Here is a 16,759-nt window from a genome sequence, read left to right as displayed (position 1 = left end):
TGTATATCTAGGTCGGCCCAATATGACAGCTGAAGGCACAGATGGGATATAGAGAGATCCGCTTCACATGCCAAAGGAGTTGTTCCTTTCTGTCCAGTCCTGAGATTTACTCAGCTCTGCCACACAGCACAGTCCGGTCCTGGTTGGAATTGCAAGAGTCATGTTTTTTTTTTTTTTTTTGTTAAGTAACACTTACTGGTCTTACCCCTCCTCCAGCCTGGATTGGACCATGAAAGGAGAAGCAGCAGACTGATGGGCTCATCTCTCTGTCACTCCCCTCTCTCCTCCTATCAGTGTGCTCCTTATGAGCGCTGCAGCACAGATGACCGGCTCCTTGTGCTGCTTCTTCCTCTCCCAGTCTGAGCTCTGCTTTATAGAGGATTGGCTGATACAGGGTCAGATCCAGGCACTGATACTGCTTAAAAAATACATTTATTGATGCAATCATGAGTAAAGAGCTGCAAAAATTTGGGGCTTTTCTGTTTACGTGGAAATCTGTTCTAAGAATGTGGTTGTAGGCTACTGTGCCGGTGGGACTTTGTTCCTTCAGAGCTGCTTATCCACATGGAAGAAAAATATATTTGAAATCTATTTTAAAAATATTCTTCCCAAATATGTTGACATATATATGAAATACTACAATTTTGGCCGTTTTCAATATATTTCAATATATATATATATACTGTATGTTGACATGCGTTTTTATTACAAAATATATGAATAATATTTTTAAAAATACAAATACTTAAATTTTGGCTATATTCAATATATTTCAATTTAAAAAAAATATATATATATATATACATACTGTATGCTGAAATGCGTTTTTATTACAAAATATATAAAAATTATTTTTAAAAATACATTTTCAAATATACTGCGTGTCTTTAAAAATACATTTAATCTACATTTTTGGAATGCATTTACAAATATATGTAAAAATATCTGTTAAAATTACTTTTTTACATGTAAAAAATATATATTTTATAAAATATTTTTCATACATTTTGTAATATATAAAAAACACATTTCAACATACTATATATATATATATATATATTTTTTTTTTTTTTTTTTTTTTAAATATACTGAGTACATATACTGTGTGTGTATATATATATATATATACATATATATATAATTTTTTTTTCTTTAAATATATTGAATACGGCCAAAATTGTAGTATTTCAAACATATATCAATATGTTTGGGAAGATTATTTTTAAATATACTTTTCTTCCATGTGGGTATCTCACCACACGAGTCAATGGGAATGCACCAGTAGGTGGACAGCACTGAACTCTAATTGGCCCCAAACTATGCGAAGAGTGCTCTGCATTGCCCATCCCAGCCTGTCAACGCGGGCCCCAAAGAACGTAAGATCACTTGGCGATCCCACTCCTTATGGCAGAGGTGTCAATCTTGCAATGCCTCATGGGACTTGTAGCTGGAGGGCCGCCAGTTTGACCCCCGTGCCTTATGGTCTGATTAGGAGATGGCTGTGGGCCCGGGAATGCAGCGCCCCCCTGTGGAGACACCTGCATGCCAACGAATATTGGAGAGAGCCGTTGGCCCGTCTGGATATTTCCTGCTATTGGTGTGGAAGGTGAAGGTGGTGGCAGGCATAGGCCATGAACACGTATGATCCCTCCATTAGAAGGTGCGTGTTGTGGTTTCCCATGGACAGTACTGCGGAGGGTTGGTTGGGATGGAACTGCTGCCGTATTCCTATGATGGGAATTATTTGGTAGATATAATGTATTTATATTCACATAATAAAGATATTTGGTGAAGAGGAAAGTGTTCTGTCTGCTTGTCATGGTCTATGGTATGGTCTACACCGCACCGTGGAGGAGGATGTGTCGGTAAAGGACGGTCCTCATTTTACAGGATGTAATAACTCACGGCGACCAATCAGATGAGGAGCAAACTTCATTTAGATTCAGTTGGTTGCTCTGCTTTCATCGAACGTTTCTGCACATCGTCCTGACTTCATGCTTGTTAGAAGTAAAGGTGCCTCTCCAAGGCTGTCATACCTATCCTGATCCTTCCTTTCCGTATTTGCTGATTCCAGGACCCAGAAGCTACATGTCCTTGTTGGGTGTGAGGATAACCAATGTACACAGGCAGGCTCAAAGCTGGCCTGCAGGCAAAGTCCGAGGTCACCCCTTGCAGTGCCTAGGGTTAGATGTCCATCTAGGGTGCCTTTTCCCTTCTCCAGCAGGCATTCTCCATCCTGTGCGACCAGTCCCTCAAATCCATCGGTTGCACTTTGACATCATCAGGTACAATGCAGGACTGTTGGTAAGTGAGGTCGCTGAGATCTCATCCACAGCCTGGAGTGTCAAAGAGAGGAGAGGAAGGCTGACTGCTGGGGGGAGCCGGAGATAAGGTGCCTTTCTTATTGGTGCCCTACAGCAGTGCTTCTCCACCTTTTTTCAGTCAAGGCGCCCTTTACAATTATGGACAGTCCTGAGGCACCCTTTAAAATTATGGATAGTCCCGAGGCACCCTTTGGAATTATGAACAATCCTGAGGCACCCTTTAAAATTATGGACAGTCCCGAGGCACCCTTTGGAATTATGAACAATCCTGAGGCACCCTTTAAAATTATGGACAGTCCCGAGGCACCCTTTGGAATTATGAACAATCCTGAGGCACCCTTTAAAATTATGGACAGTCCCGAGGCACCCTTTGGAATTATGGATAGTCCCGAGGCACCCTTTGGAATTATGAACAATCCTGAGGCACCCTTTGGAATTATGGACAGTCCTGAGGCCCCCTTTAAAATTATGGACCGTCCCGAGGCACCCTTTGGAATTATGGACAGTCCTGAGGCCCCCTTTAGAATTATGGACAGTCCCGAGGCCCCCTTTAGAACTATCGATAGTCCCGAGGCACCCTTTAGAATTATGGACAGTCCCGAGGCCCCCTTTAGAATTATGGACAGTCCCGAGGCCCCCTTTAGAATTATGGACAGTCCCGAGGCACCCTTTAGAATTATGGACAGTCCCGAGGCCCCCTTTAGAATTATGGACAGTCCCGAGGCCCCCTTTAGAATTATGGACAGTCCCGAGGCCCCCTTTAGAATTATGGACAGTTCTGAGGCCCCCTTTAGAATTATGGACAGTCCCAGGCCCCCTTTAGAATTATGGACAGTCCCGAGGCACCCTTTAGAATTATGGACAGTCCCGAGGCCCCCTTTAGAATTATGGACAGTTCTGAGGCCCCCTTTAGAATTATGGACAGTCCCGAGGTCCCTTTTAGAATTATGGATAGTCCCAGGCCCCTTTAGAATTATGGACAGTCCCGAGGCCCCCTTTAGAATTATGGACAGTCCCGAGGTCCCCTTCAGAATTATGGATAGTCCCGAGGCACCCTTTAGAATTATGGACAGTCCCGCGGTCCCCTTTAGAATTATGGATAGTCCCGAGGCCCCCTTTAGAATTATGGACAGTCCCGAGGCCCCCCATTCTAAAATGTGAAAAACTATTCTAATAGTTCTCTCTAAGGCAGCAACATCCACACCTGTAGGACCCCCAACATTAGAGGGGATTTATTCTTTCAAAGCAAATACACTTTTGCACCCTGGTACTGACTAGTATTCCAATGTTTCTCCTCTCCCTCAGTTTTTCTCCATCACTGAGCTAATGTGACCCCAGCACTGATGGAGAGGGGTGGGGGAGGGTCACACTAGGATGCTGGGCAGGCAGCTGACATGCTCCTTATCAAGCGATGATGTCATTGGTTGTCGGGGCGCCGGCGGCTAGAAGGTTGTAATGGCGCACAATGATAACCTGGGGCTTTGTGTAACTAAAAGGTCGGCTTGTTCCACTGGCTTGTTTACAAGTTTTGGGCAATTTTTAGACATTTTTCCAAGGCCCCCCAGGGTCCACTTTTTTGTGTCATTCCAATAGAAGCAAAAGAAATCAAGAAGGCCCCCAGATCCCGCCTCCCTCCCTATGTAAATGAGTATGGGGGTACATGGTACCGCTCCCCATTCACAAAAAAAAGTGTTGTGTTCATCTGAAGGCCACACCAAGTTTGGAGGTCTTTAGCTATTGACTCTGCAGACAGTTGGCGACTTCTGCGCACTGTGCGCTTCAGCATGCGCTGACCCCGCCCTGTCATGTGACGTGGCCTACCACTTGGTGGCTGAGTGGCTGTTGTTCCCGGTGGCTTCCACTTTGTTATAATCCCACTAACAGTTGAGCGTGGAATATTTAGTAGCCAGGAAATGTCACGGATGGACTTATTGCCCAGGTGGCCACCTATCACGGGACCACGCTTGGAGTCACTGAGCTCCTGTGGAACGCTGTGGTAGTTCATTGAACACTACAAACCAACAGCCACAAAGGCTGATGGAACTTGCAGATTTCCCATTCACAGAATACTGTGGAGCTGGAAGGGAGGACCACCCCCTTCTCCTCAAAAAACTCTATTTACTGGGTCTCCGTGACTGTACTCTCCATTGGTTCGAATCTTAACTATCTCACCGCACCTTCAGTGTCACCACTCTACCTCCTCCTCTCCTACTCCTCTTACTGTCAGGGTCCCCCAAGGTTCTGTCCTTGGACCTCTCCTACTCCTCTTACTGTCGGGGTCCCCCAAGGTTCTGTCCTTGGACCTCTCCTACTCCTCTTACTGTCGGGGTCCCCCAAGGTTCTGTCCTTGGACCTCTCCTCCTCCTCTTACTGTCGGGGTCCCCCAATGTTCTGTCCTTGGACCTCTCCTCCTCCTCTTACTGTCGGGGTCCCCCAAGGTTCTGTCCTTGGACCTCTCCTATTCTCCATCTACACCTCCTCCCTGGGTCAGCTGATAGCTTCCCACGGCTTCCAATACCACTTCTATGCTGACGACACACAAATCTATCTTTCTGCTCCTCAGCTCACCCCGTCAGTTTCCTCCCGTATCACCGATTTACTAACAAACATATCAGACTGGATGTCACTCCACTTCCTCAAACTCAATCAATCCAAACCTGAGCTCATAATATTTCCTCCCCCCACATGCCTCTTCCCCCGATTTCTCAGTCAGGATCAATAGCAGCACTATCAACTCCCTGGATTCTGAACTGTCCTTTCAGGCCCACATCCAATCCCTGTCCAAATCATGGCACCTCAACCTCCGCAACATCTCCAGAAAACGCCCCTTCCTAACCAATGATACCACAAAGCTCTTTGTTTGCTCCCTGGTCATCTCTTGCCTTGATTACTGCAACTCCCTCCTCATTGGCTTACCTTTGCATAGGCCACCCCCCCTCCAGTCCATCATGAATACTGCTGCCAGGGTCATCCACCTTACCAACCGTTCAGTGTCCTCCACCCCTCTCTGCCAATCCCTCCACTGACCTCCATTCAGTGTCCTCCACCCCTCTCTGCCAATCCCTCCACTGGTCTCCATTCAGTGTCCTCCACCCCTCTCTGCCAATCCCTCCGCTGTCCTTCACTCAGTGTCCTCCACCCCTCTCTGCCAATCCCTCCACTGGCCTCCATTCAGTGTCCTCCACCCCTCTTTGCCAATCCCTCCACTGGCCTTCACTCAGTGTCCTCCACCCCTCTCTGCCAATCCCTCCACTGGTCTCCTTTCAGTCTCCTCCACCCCTCTCTGCCAATCCCTCCACTGGCCTCCATTCAGTGTCCTCCACCCCTCTCTGCCAATCCCTCCACTGCCCTCCATTCAGTGTCCTCCACTCCTCTCTACCAATCTCTCCACTGGCCTCCATTCAGTGTCCTCCACCCCTCTCTGCCAATCCCTCCACTGGCCTCCATTCAGTGTCCTCCACTCCTCTCTACCAATCTCTCCACTGGCCTCCATTCAGTGTCCTCCACCCCTCTCTGCCAATCCCTCCACTGCCCTCCATTCAGTGTCCTCCACTCCTCTCTACCAATCTCTCCACTGGCCTCCATTCAGTGTCCTCCACCCCTCTCTGCCAATCCCTCCACTGCCCTCCATTCAGTGTCCTCCACTCCTCTCTACCAATCTCTCCACTGGCCTCCATTCAGTGTCCTCCACCCCTCTCTGCCAATCCCTCCACTGGCCTCCACTCGCCCAATGAATAAAATTCAAAATACTAACAACAACTTACAAAGCCATCCACAGCTCTGCCCCCAGATACATCACCAACCTGGTCTCAAGATATCTACCAAACCGCTCTCTCTGATCCTCCCAAGACCTTCTGCTCTCTAGTTCACATGTCACCTCCTCCCATGCTCGCCTCCAGGACTTCTCCCAAGCTTCTCCCATCCTATGGAATTCCCTACCCCATTCTGTTCAGCTGTCTCCTAATCTATCCACCTTTAGACGATCCCTGAAAGCCTTTCCCTTCATTTATTTCCTCCATCAGATCCTCCCCCCCACAGATATTACCTTTTGTATCACTCAACCTTTCCTCCTAGATTGTAAGCTCTCAGGATCAGGGCCCTCTGTTTCCTCTTGTATCAAATTGTATTGTAACTGTAATGTCTGCCTTCATTTTGTACAGCGCTGCGCACACTGTTGGTGCCATATAAATCCCGTATAATAATAGTCTCCTGAGAGAGGACAGCCTGGAAAGGAGCCAGCCCAGCGTAAGGCCTGAAGGCAGCCACCAACCCACCAACTTTCGGGAGAGGACTTAGTGAGTAATCACACCCCCCCCCAGGCGGATATGGGGAGAGGGCACTCTGCTGGGAAACCTAACTAGCCCCCATCTGGGACTGTTGATTTAAAAGTGGCCATTTCTAGGCCCTTCAAGGATTCCCTCAGGAAGATGGGAGAAGAGGAGATTTCATCTGGGGTCTGAAGTGGTACATTAGGAGGGCTGGAGAGCAAGAGAATGTTTGTCCGTGGAGTTGTCCTCAAGTTGCAGTTTCCTTGGGCATCCCATCCATCCCTCAACCCCATCCAAGTTCATTACCCCTTAATAAACCCACAAAACCAAGGCCAAGGACTGCTTGCTATCTGTGTGCAAGCGTGGAAGAAGAAGATGTGTGTTGCCTGGCTGTGCAGACTGTAAGAGGACCCAAAAACTTCGTGACACCTAAGGGGGTATACACAGGTAACCAAAAAACACCAAAAACCATTGAGGACCCAGCTGACCAACAAATCAAGAAAACACATTTCTGGAGACACGATTCTATGGGCTGGAGTTCTCCTTTCCACATGAATTTAAATCTGAAATGTAAGAGGAACCAACAGGCTGGACATCGATTCCCTGCAGTCCCCCATCCCCCCTCGTCCTATGTGTTTTCTTCTTTTGTTTTGTCTTTTTATATTGTTTTGTCTGTAACGCCTCCCCCGCAAGGGCAGCTGAATTTAACCGGCTCTTTCCCGAGCAGTATGGAGGCCACCAGTCACCCGAGCAACAGTCCATTCACTCTGACTCCAGAAAACAGTCTAGAGCAGGGCTGTCAAACTGGCGGCCCTCCAGCTGTTGTGAAACTACAAGTCCCATCATGCCTCTGCCTTTGGGAGTCATGCTTGTAACTGTCAATCTTGCAATGCCTCATGGGACTCGTAGTTTGGCAACAGCTGGAGGGCCGCCAGTTTGACACCATGGTCTAGGGCAGCAATGGGCAAACTACGGCCCGGCGGACCTTTTAATCCGGCCCGCGGAGCGTGATACATTGGCTGTCAGGATGTGTGTAGGCGGGGCAGCGTGACGAACATGAGGGGAGCTAGGCTCCTCTCACAGTCCGCCCTGAAGACCGGAACGGCGCGGGAACACAGCGAGAGGAACGCGCGGAGCAAAGGTAAGTGAATTGACACAGGGGGGACTTGGCTTACTACTTGGGGGGGGAATACTACTATGGGGGATGAATTACTATATGGGGGATGAATTACTATATGGGGGATGAATTACTATATGGGGGATGAATTACTATGGGGGATGAATTACTATGGGGGATGAATTACTATATGGGGGATGAATTACTATATGGGGGATGAATTACTATGGGGATGAATTACTATATGGGGGATAAATTACTATGGGGGATGAATTACTATGGGGGATGAATTACTATATGGGGGATGAATTACTATGGGGGATGAATTACTAGGGGGGATGAATTACTATATGGGGGATGAATTACTATGGGGGATGAATTACTATAGGGGGCATGAATTACTATAGGGGGGATGAATTACTATAGGGGGGATGAATTACTATGGGGGATGAATTACTATATGGGGGATGAATTACTATGGGGGATGAATTACTATATGGGGGATGAATTACTATGGGGGATGAATTACTATATGGGGGATGAATTACTATATGGGGGATAAATTACTATGGGGGATGAATTACTATGGGGGATGAATTACTATAGGGGGGATGAATTACTATATGGGGGATGAATTACTATGGGGGATGAATTACTATATGGGGGATGAATTACTATAGGGGGGATGAATTACTATAGGTTGGATGAATTACTATGGGGGATGAATTACTATATGGGGGATGAATTACTATAGGGGGGATGAATTACTATATGGGGGATGAATTACTATATGGGGGATGAATTACTATGGGGGATGAATTACTATGGGGGATGAATTACTATAGGTTGGATGAATTACTATGGGGGATGAATTACTATAGGGGGGACGAATTACTATGGGGGATGAATTACTATATGGGGGATGAATTACTATATGGGGGATGAATTACTATATGGGGGATGAATTACTATAGGGGGGATGAATTTATATGGGGGATGAATTACTATGGGGGATGAATTACTATATGGGGGATGAATTACTATGGGGGATGAATTACTATAAGGGGGATTAATTACTATAGGGGGGATGAATTACTATATGGGGGATGAATTACTATGGGGGATGAATTACTATATGGGGGATTAATTACTATATGGGGGATGAATTACTAGGGGGGATGAGTTACTATATGGGGGATGAATTACTATGGGGGATGAATTACTATATGGGGGATGAATTACTATGGGGGATGAATTACTATATGGGGGATGAATTACTATGGGGGATGAATTACTATGGGGGATGAATTACTATGGGGGATGAATTACTATATGGGGATTAATTACTATGGGGGATGAATTACTATATGGGGGATGAATTACTATATGGGGGATGAATTACTATATGGGGGATGAATTACTATGGGGGATGAATTACTATATGGGGGATGAATTACTATATGGGGGATGAATTACTATATGGGGGATTAATTACTATAGGGGGGATGAATTACTATATGGGGGATTAATTACTATATGGGGGATGAATTACTATATGGGGGATTAATTACTATGCTTACTATGGGGGAATATTACTATACTTACTATGGATGACACATACACATCATTCATCTACTCTTGGCCCGGCCCCCGGGTCCAATATATGAACCCATTGCGGCCCTCAAGTCAAAAAGTTTGCCCACCCCTGGTCTAGGGGATGTCTTTTAAGATTTATTGCTTGAAGAACTTGTAACAGAAGAGGAATTGGGGGATGGGATACTTCGAAATCAATCAGCAAACAGTCTTCTCCCAAAATAAATGTGAACACTGAACTGGCTATTCCCACAGCTGAAGACCATGTGGTGGTGGTGGTGGTGGGGGTGACATCACTCAACAAGAGAGACAATCCTTCTCCAGACCAGATCCCTTGAAGTAAACTTGCAGTCAGATCCAGGCTGCTTCGAAGTCCCGGAACTGCGGCTTGAACCCTTCCAGAACAGCAACCCAATCCTTATGCTGCCTCAGAGGTGGATTTTGGTGAGACGATATCTCAGATAATGACTTCTTTCTGGCTTACAACTTGGGTTTTGGCAAGAGATCATCTCATAGTTCCATAGTTAGTCTGGCTGAAAAAAGACAAAAGTCCATCCAGTTCCACCATTTTTTTTAAAGTTATAATCCTCCACCCGCAGTGGATCCAGAGGAAGGCAAAAGAAAAAGCAAAGCACGATCCAATCTCCTCCTGCAGGGGAAACATTCCTTCATATAATTCCTTCTTTCTCGCCAGGTAACTACAACTTGGATTACTAATGAGACTAAAGAGACTACGAGGTCAATTCACTGAGAGCCAAATAATGCTCTAAAAAAGGCGGAATAACAACACATGAGGAAACAATTCTGTAAATGTCCATTTCACTAAGAATGTAGCGGAAAATAACCACTATGGTAAAACATCAGTAATGAGGTCATCACCGCATGTCAAGTGATAATTTATAACATGGTAGATGGTTGTTAACCACTTCCAGTCCAGATGCTTCCCCCCCCCCTTCCAGTTCAGACACTTCCCCCCCTTCCAGTCCGGACACTTCCCCCCCTTCCTGTCCGGACACTTCCCCCCCTTCCAGTCCGGACACTTTCCCCCCCTTCCAGTCTGGACACTTTCCCCCCCTTCCAGTCCGGACACTGTCCCCCCTTCCTGTCCGGACACTTCCCCCCCTTCCAGTCCGGACACTTTCCCCCCCTTCCAGTCTGGACACTTTCCCCCCCTTCCAGTCCGGACACTTTCCCCCCCTTCCAGTCTGGACACTTTCCCCCCCTTCCAGTCCGGACACTTTCCCCCCTTCCAGTCCGGACACTTTCACCCCCTTCCAGTCCGGACACTTTCCCCCCTTCCAGTCCGGACACTTTCACCCCCTTCCAGTCCGAACACTTTCCCCCCCTTCCAGTCTGGACACTTTTCCCCCTTCCAGTCCGGACACTTTCACCCCCTTCCAGTCCGGACACTTTCCCCCCCTTCCAGTCCGGACACTTCCCCCCCTTCCAGTCCGGACACTTTCCCCCCCTTCCAGTCCGGACACTTCCCCCCATTCCAGTCCGGACACTTTCACCCCTTCCAGTCCGGACACTTTCCCCCCCTTCCAGTCCGGACACTTTCACCCCCTTCCAGTCCGGACCCTCCCCCCCCCCCCTTCCAGTCCGGACACTTTCCCCCCCTTCCAGTCCGGACACTTTCCCCCCCCTTCCAGTCCGGACACTTTCCCCCCCCTTCCAGTCCGGACACTTTCCCCCCCCTTCCAGTCCGGACACTTTCCCCCCCCTTCCAGTCCGGACACTTTCACCCCCTTCCAGTCCGGACACTTTCACCCCTTCCAGTCTGGACACTTTCCCCCCCTTCCAGTCCGAACACTTTCACCCCCTTCCAGTCCGGACACTTCCCCCCCCCTTCCAGTCCGGACACTTTCCCCCCCTTCCAGTCCAGACACTTTCACCCCCCTTCCAGTTCCATTTTTTGAGACAGATAAAATGTTATTTTGGTGGTATTTATTCACCGCTGGGATTTTTATTTTTTTGCTATATAAATGAAAAAGACCAAAAATTTTGAAAAAAAAGTGTTTTTCCTATAAAAATTTGCAAATAAATAATCTTTCTTCATAAATCTCGGCCAAAATTTATTCATCTATCTTTTTAGTAAAAAAAAAAAAAATAACCCAAATTAGTTTATAACCAAAAATTATAATTTTTATTTTTTTTTTTATATTATTATTTATGTTTTTTTTCTATATACTGTCACCCTAGCAGTGTGGGGTCACCATGGTGACACTGTCCTACTTGTGGGGGGTGATGAAGATATATTTTTTTCTTTTTGTACTGATTTCTTTTACATCCATATCGGGCCCTTCAGGTCTGATATGTATTTTAAGAACAAAACCCACCCCAAAAATTAAACAAAAAAAAAAAAAAATGACCCTCAGGTCTGGTATGGATTTTGGGGGAACCCCACGCCAAAGCTTTTTTAAAAATAGGCATAGGACTCCTAATGGTCTGGTATGGATTTGGGGGAACCCCACACCATTTCTTCTTTTTAATTTTGGTATGGGGTTCCCCTTTAAAATCCATACCAGACCCGAAGGGCATGATGGGGATTGGGGGGAGGGGTGGGGGGGCTGCTGCATCTGAAAAAATACCATGTGATATCGGCAGCAAAACCCCGGAGAAAAATATCGCACCTTTTTTTACTTTCTGTTCCATTTGTGAATTGGACTTAACAGGTTACCGCACGTTTTTTGCGATATTTACCGCCACGTATTTCATTCTGTGTCAAATACCGTAAAATGTTGTTTTTTTTGTGAATTGGACTTTTTTTTACTGCATGTGATGAATGACGTGACCACGTTAGCGCACGCGGTAACCTTACGTCTAGGTTCACACCTATGCAGGCTGCGTTTGATCCGTTTCTGCAATGCGTTTTGCGTTTTTGCACTTGTCTTTTGTGGGGGGGGGGGGGTTTTCCCATTTGTTTTTAATTTTTTTTTGTTGCTAGGCAGATTTTAAATGAAAAACGCATCAAAAACGCAATACATGGTTTTCTGCAGCTTTCCCATTGAAATCTATAGAACCAAAAAAGTAACATTTTGTGATGAAAAAATTCCCTGGCCCTTTCCAACGCAGTGGGGTGAAAACGCGGAGATGTGAAAACGCGGAGATGTGAAAACGCGGAGATGTGAATCTGTCCCATAGGAAATCATGTTTAACATTTATAGGGAAAGTTGACCTGAAATAAATAAATAAATATATATACTGCATGTTGAAATGCGATTTTATTACAAAATATATGAAAAATATTTTTAAAAATACATTTCAAATATACTGCATGTCTTTATTTATTTATTTCAGGTGCTTATATATCGCCGTCAATGTACTCCGCGCTCTACATATATATTGTACATTCACATCAGGTCCCGCCCCCGAGGAGCGTACAATCTAAGGTCCATAACTCACATTCATACATACACAGACTAGGGACAATGCAGACAGGAGCCAATGAACCTCCCAGCATGTCTTTGGGGTGTGGCAGGAAACTGGAGAAAACCCACACAGGCACAGGGAGAACATGCAGACTCCAAGCAGGTGGTGCCATGGTTGGAATTTGAACCAGCGACCCGAGTACTGCCAGGCGGAAGTGCTAACCACTTATCCACTGTGTTGCCCATTTAAAAATACAAATCTACATTTTTGGAATGCACTTACAAATATATGTTAAAATTACTTTTTTTATACCTACACTCCTCCCTCCACGCCGCCAAGCAAGCCTACTTCATAACCCTCATCAACATCCTCTCCACCTGTCCTTGTCGGCTCTTCTCCACCTTCAAATCCCTGCTCTCTCCCCCCCCCCACCCAGCACCTCACTCACCGCCCACGAGATTGCCAATCACTTCCAAAACAAGATTGACGCAATCCGTAAGGACATTATCAACTCACAATCTACCTCTCCACCCAGCCTCCCGCTCTCCTACAACCCCTCTACCCTCCCTCCCTCCATCACCCCCTCAACTCTCCCCTCCTCCGACCTCATAACCGCACTGCCCCCCGCTATGCCTAACCCCCCGCACATCATCACCTCCCCAACACTCCGCTCCTTCAGCCCAACTACCCCTGAGGAGGTCTCTAAGGTCTTCACTGAAGCCCACCTCACCACCTGCCCCCTGGACCCTGTCCCCTCACAGCTCCTCCAGTCACCCCCCTCCTCCATCATTCGCTCCCTCACCCACATCTTCAATCTCTCCCTCTCTACTGGCACTTTCCCCTCCCCTCTAAAACATGCACACATCACCCCCATACTCAAATAATCCTCCCTGGACCCCACTGACCTGAACAACCTCAGACCCATCTCCCTGCTGCCATTCACATCCAAACTCCTTCAGCGCCCGGCCTACAATCGCCTAACGCCCACCTCACTGACAACAACCTCCTTGACCCCCTACAGTCCGGCTTCCATCCCCTACACTCCACCGAAATCGCCTTACTCAAATCACCAACGACCTACTAACTGCCAAAGCTAATGTCCATTACTCAGTCCTCCTACTCCTCGACCTCTCCGCGGCCTTCGACACAGTCCACCACCCCCTCCTCCTACTAAACTGCACTCCTTTGCCATCAGGGATTCTGCTCTCTCTTGGTTCTCCTCCTACCTTTCCCAACACTCCTTCAACGTCACCTATAACACTGCCACCTCCTCTTCCCTCCCCCTCTCTGTCGGGGTCCCCCAAGGCTCTGTCCTCGGACCCCTCCTCTTCTCCATCTACACCTCCTCCCTTGGCCAACTCATACACTCCCACGGCTTCAATTACCACCTCTACATTGACGACACCCAAATTTACCTCTCCACCCCCCACCTCACCCCCTGACTCTCCGCCCGCATCGCCCACCTCCTGAACGACATATCAGACTGGATGTCGCTCCATTTCCTCAAATTAAACCTGTCCAAAACCGAGCTCCTGGTCTTCCCCCCCCCCCCCCATCCTCTCCATCACTAATAACAACGCCACCATCTCTCCCACCCCACATGCCAAAGTCCTGGGTGTCACCCTGGACTCCCACCTCTCCTTCCTACCCCACATCCAAATGCTATCTAGATCCTGCAGGCTCCACCTCCGCAACATCTCCAAGATACGTACGTTCCTCACCCCAGACACCACCAAACAGCTCGTACACTCCCTCATCATCTCACGCCTGGACTACTGCAACTCCCTCCTCACTGGCCTCCCTCATCATCTCACGCCTGGACTACTGCAACTCCCTCCACACTGGCCTCCCTCCTCATCTCACGCCTGGACTACTGCAACTCCCTCCTCACTGGCCTCCCTCATCATCTCACGCCTGGACTACTGCAACTCCCTTCTCACTGGCCTCCCTCATCATCTCACGCCTGGACTACTGCAACTCCCTCCACACTGGCCTCCCTCCTCATCTCCCGCCTGGACTACTGCAACTCCCTCCTCACTGGCCTCCCTCATCATCTCACGCCTGGACTACTGCAACTCCCTTCTCACCGGCCTCCCTCATCATCTCACGCCTGGACTACTGCAACTCCCTTCTCACTGGCCTCCCTCATCATCTCACGCCTGGACTACTGCAACTCCCTTCTCACTGGCCTCCCTCATCATCTCACACCTGGACTACTGCAACTCCCTCCTCACTGGGCTCCCTCATCATCTCACGCCTGGACTACTGCAACTCCCTCCTCACTGGCCTCCCTCATCATCTCACGCCTGGACTACTGCAACTCCCTCCTCACTGGCCTCCCTCATCATCTCACGCCTGGACTACTACAACTCCCTCCTCACTGGCCTACCCAAACAAGTGCTATCCCCACTCCAGTCTATCCTGAACTCAGCGGCCAGACTCATCCTCCTCACCAAGCGCTCCACATCTGCCTCCCCCCTCTGCCAATCCCTTCATTGGCTCCCGATTGCCCAACGCATCAAATTCAAACTGCTAACCCTGATCTACAGAGCCATTTACAACGCCGCCCCAAACTACATAACCGACCTGATACCCAAATACTACCCTACCCGTGCCCTCCGCTCCTCACAGGACCTCCTACTCTCTAGCTCCCTGGTCTCCTCCTCCCACGCCCAATTGTAGGACTTCTCTAGGACTTCCCCCATCCTCTGGAACTCCCTACCCCAATCCATTAGACTGTCACCTTCCCTCCTCACCTTCAGGCACACCCTGAAAACCCTCCTCTTCAGGGAAGCCTACCCCACCCTCACCTAACACCTGACCTCACCTAACAACTAACCTCCTCCACTCCTCCCACCACTCCATCCCCCACAGCCATCTCCTCCTGTTCCACTATCCCCTCCCTCCTAGATTGTCAGCTCCCAGGATCAGGGCCCTCCCTCCTAGATTGTCAGCTCCCAGGATCAGGCCCCTCCCCCCCCCTCGTGTATTGTATTGTTACTGTCTTGTCTCGTGTTCTGTCCCCCCCTATAATGTACAGCGCTGAGCAAACCTTTTGGCGCCATATAAATACTGGATAATAATAATAATATGTAAAAAAATAAATCTGAAGAATATATTTAAAAAAAAAAGATATTTATAAAAATATATTTTCCTTCCATACGGCATCTGATATAATGGCTTCCCTCTGACAAGGTACTGGATGGGCTGTTTGGATCTCAGCAAGAGACCATCTCATGTAATTATCATTTATTAGGCAACTGGGTGGCACGGTGATTAGTGGTTAGAACTTCTGCCTTGCAGTAAATGGGTCATGGGCAGGGCGGACTGACCATTCGAGTACTCAGGCACTGCCCGAGGGCCCGGGGTCCCATGAATTGCCCCTGGTACCTTTTTATAGGCTTTTTTGGGGGTGTTTTGAGTGTGGGTAAGGACACAGGGGCCCCATGATCACCTATTGCCCAGGGGCCCCATGAGTTGTCAGTCCGTCCCTGGTCATGGGTTTGATTCCCGACCATGGTGCCTCCTGTATGGAGTTTGCATGTTCTCCCTGTGTTCATGTGGGTTCCCTCCGTGTACTCCGGTTTCCTCCCACACTCCAAAGACATGCCGGTAGGTTCATTGGCTCCTGTCTATATTGTCCTAGTTCCATCCCTGGCCATGTGGGATCTCCTCCATGGTGGGGGTTGGGGAAAGACCCGGCAACCTACCCTGTAAAATAATTGCTAAGAGAATTCATGGAAAAAATCGCTTACGAGTGACGGTCCGTCCAATCACCAATCACCAATCACCAAGGGGCGGGGACCACTGAATGGAGAGATAGGTAGAAAAAGCAACTGAAATTGTTCCTGTTGCTGATTATTTTATGTATAATAACATTTATTTGGCTTTATGAAGATACAACCTGATAGTTCAATAAATTCTGTTGTATCATTTTATGGTTTTTAGTTCTCTTCAGTTTCTTTGCTCAGCTTTTAGCTGTAAATAACAGTAAATGATATCAATGTTTGAGAATGAGCCGTGATCCGATATGTGATCCAATATGTGATCCAACATGTGATCCAATATGTGATCCGATATGTGAT

This window comes from Staurois parvus, unplaced genomic scaffold, assembly GCF_062004578.1.
Source record: "Staurois parvus isolate SC_StPar_1 unplaced genomic scaffold, SC_StPar_1.0 ptg001582l, whole genome shotgun sequence".
In the NCBI taxonomy this organism is placed as follows: domain Eukaryota; kingdom Metazoa; phylum Chordata; class Amphibia; order Anura; family Ranidae; genus Staurois; species Staurois parvus.
Note: the sequence above shows the minus strand (reverse complement) of the source record.